A 3634-nucleotide genomic window follows, 5' to 3' on the forward strand; every position below is an offset into this window, starting at 1 on the left:
CCCCCCAAAATAAAGATCGATAAAAAGTAGCTTCTTTATGAGCTGCACATATTCCTCGACAGAAAATTGATTGATTACAGCTATGCTGAAATTAAAATAAGATTGAAAGTTGACAAGAAGAGACGAAGTTAAAAAAAATCAACCGCAATTTCTCCGACGTTTTGTATCAGCAGCATATGCATTTTATGTGCACCATCACCGTTCATTTTAGACAACTGCACCGACGCGTAATCTGCCAACCTGGAAATGAAAACGTCATTATTATTAGGATTTTATCAAGGTTGGATCATTTCTTTAGTTGAAAGGAATAGAGTGTGACGAATGATTAAACGAGACACATGAGAAGAACAGAGGATCAGCTTTGCCAAAGTAATACACGAATTAAGGCGCCATATTTTTTCGAAAAACTAAGTACTCACACACATGGCACTGGTACCAATATTTGCACGCCATCTGAAATGAAGCAAGAGTTGTTTTACAAGATACATAAAATGAAAAGCAATCCAGGAGGTTACAATTACTTGGAACCTGTTTCTAAACTTATTGATTTTTTGGACGTGTTGAACCTTTATTTTCAGATAACGAGGATAAGATCAATTAAATGAAGATGTGTCGAGAGAAATAACGCAACGGGTAGATATTTCAACAAAACTATCGAAAGAAGAATAAGGACAATGAGATTCTGATCGAACAGTCCATTTGAATATTGCTATATTCAGCCAGCTTGTTATTGATCATATCACATGTTCAATCCACAATCAAGCTCAATATTTGTTCCATGGAATTTATTGCACATTTGTCATCTAAAAAGGCGTTGACTACCATCATTGAAACGATGAGTTGCGACAAGCCTATCTTGAATTGTCTTAGCAGATAGATGTTTTGGAAGAGCACTTTCATCCGCAATCCTCCCTATCCAGCAATGCGTGCTATCAAAGTAATGAGTATCGTACGCAAATTGGTACAGACCGTTGAAAGGCATTGTTAAACAATCAATTTATCCCGTTAAAAAAGTGATTTGTCAATTCTTGGCATTAGTCAGCACGCCAGACATGTTTAAGAAAATATCAAAGAGAAAAAACTTGCCCGGTATTATTATATCTTCCAATTAGATATCTTATCTATCGCTTCCTTTTTTTCTCTAAATTGCAGATAATTTTTTCTCCTATATTTCGTTTCGAACTCAACCCGGACTTCAGAGCCGACCAGGAATGCAATGTCAAAGAAGAGAGAAAAAGTACATAAAACAGTTACGTGTCCATTTTTGGGGAGATTGGGCAAAATTAGTAAACTTCCAAGTCGATCTAAAATATAATTGTAATTGATCTAAAAATATTTTCTCCTTCACTAGTTTTGATTTAGGACTTGAACATCGTCAGTGAAATATGGTACAAATTCGAAGAACTGGTTACTGGACATCAACGCTCTTTTTTTATGAGATCAAACCAGGAGTTGCTCTCAATACTCAACGACAAAGGGAAAAACGTTCAAAATTTGAAGAAAGCGATAAGGTTTAACGAAAGTTTTGCACGTACCTTTCCCGATCTTCCACGATCCGTTCTGGGATGTCTTCCGGGCAGCAAAATGTCCATGAAACGCCTCTGACCTCGCTTTTTTAAACCAAGGTTGTTTAAATCTCAACAATTTCAAAGCAGAGAACAGAGATTCCATGGGCAACAAGTTGACCATATACATAGAAAAGCGATTGGTGGTCGCTTCCTAGCTTGCTTAGACCACACTATCAAGACCAAACTCAGACCAATAGTAACCTTGAATTTCTCCGTGTACTCGCATCAGGGCAGACTGAATGGAGCTGGTTTCTGTTCATTTACCAATTGGTCACCTCAAACTTGAAAACGCACACACTCACTACACTTTTACACTCACGCATGCACGCACAAGTGGACAAGATGAGGGGAAAAAAGTTACTTGAGCCAATCTGGCTCAGAACATGAGTCAGACTGTCGTACGCATTTCTAGAGGGTCCTATTCGATTTGTGTTATGGCATAAGTCCAGAAAACCTCATGGTCTCTGGCGTTACATTTGCTCTTCAAAGGGCGCTTATCGGATGTCCGATAAAAGTAGAAGATTATTTCGACGCCAGATGATCCATAAAAGCCTTTTCTTGCTTGTCTTGTATGGTTACAAGTAATCATCTCAGTAGTCGCCTGATCTTCATAACAAAGGGAAACGAGAACAAGACCCGTTTGCCATGTACACACGTACGTACGTACATACATACAGTCATTCAGTATTGTACGGGATGAGAGAATGAGAGAACGGGATTCGAATGGGAGACAGTAAAACTGCAAGTGTCAATAGCCGTTGTGCGTTAGTTGGAGCGGTAGAAACGACCCCCGGCGACAATCTTTTCGCAAGAACTTGCAACCACTTCTTAGGTCTTCAAGGTAATTAGAAAGTGCTGATAGACTCGCGAATGGAGGTGTGTGAATTCTCACATGCATTCAAAAGGCACTACTATTCAAATGAACGTGGATACGATATGCAGTCAGATTGTCTAGAAAAGTGGAAGATTTGAAGCCGTTTGTTTGTCATCGGTTCAAATGAGTGCCACCAAAGTCGGCGAGCTGTTCAGTTTTTGCAACATCATTCCGGTTTATTGGCCTCTGTTTTACCAATTTCTAGTTAAACCATTGACAGCCCAAGAATTTCCAGTTAATATGTTACGGGGAGAGTAAAACTTGCTTGTAGCGTACAAATTCAAAGTTTTTTTCTTCCATTTGTAGACGGTTTTTGGGCACAAGGAGTTGGCCTCAGGGTGATTTCAAAAAAAAATCCTGAACTTCCTTTAGATGTCGATGTCACCTGCGACTGCAGAGAAAACCAGTCGAAAGTTCGGGTCAAGCTTTGCCCTTGAATCTCTTTCATCAGTTGATCTCTATCCTAAAAGGGGCGTCGATTCGAACTAGATAACCTTGACCAAGTAATAGAGCAGGCAAGCCAACAAGACTGCAAAAGCACCGGGAACCCAAAACACGTGGTTTGCCAATGAAATGATGCTGGTTTTGTTGTTCACCTTCACTTTGCTCAAGATGAAGAGTGTAGAGCAGGCCCTTCGATTTCAATGTTTTCCACTTACTCACAACCAAATTGGAGGCAAAGTCAAAAAGTTGTGCGATTTTACATTGTGCCATCCTTCAATTACTTTTCCTTCCCATTGTTTCGTACTCACGGAATTGCTTACGACGTTCACCGGTTCAACTTTTCAAAACTGTGTCAAGGCTTCAGGCTGTGAGCCGACCAGAAGAGAGTGAAGGGATCTTATTTTGACATACTCGGAAATCAGGCTCATGCTCTTGAATTTGAGATAATGTAGGTACAGCTTTTGGTCGTGAATTACGCATCACGTTCCAATTTGACATTTTGCTCAAAATTTCAACCCGCAAAATGTGGTTAGGGTAAAGACATCAAGGTTGCTATTTCAACCCGCAAAATGTGGTTAGGGTAAAGACATCAAGGTTGCTGTTTTACCTACAAGAGGATACAACTTAATTCCTAATGATTTCCAAAACTCTCAAGAAGATTTAGTCGAATCAAGCATACCATCTTATGGCTGATTCAAAACCCTCCTAGATATACCAGAATAAATAACTGTATGTAACGACCAAATTA

The sequence above is a fragment of the Tigriopus californicus genome, chromosome 4, assembly GCF_007210705.1.
Source record: "Tigriopus californicus strain San Diego chromosome 4, Tcal_SD_v2.1, whole genome shotgun sequence".
Classification (NCBI taxonomy): domain Eukaryota; kingdom Metazoa; phylum Arthropoda; class Copepoda; order Harpacticoida; family Harpacticidae; genus Tigriopus; species Tigriopus californicus.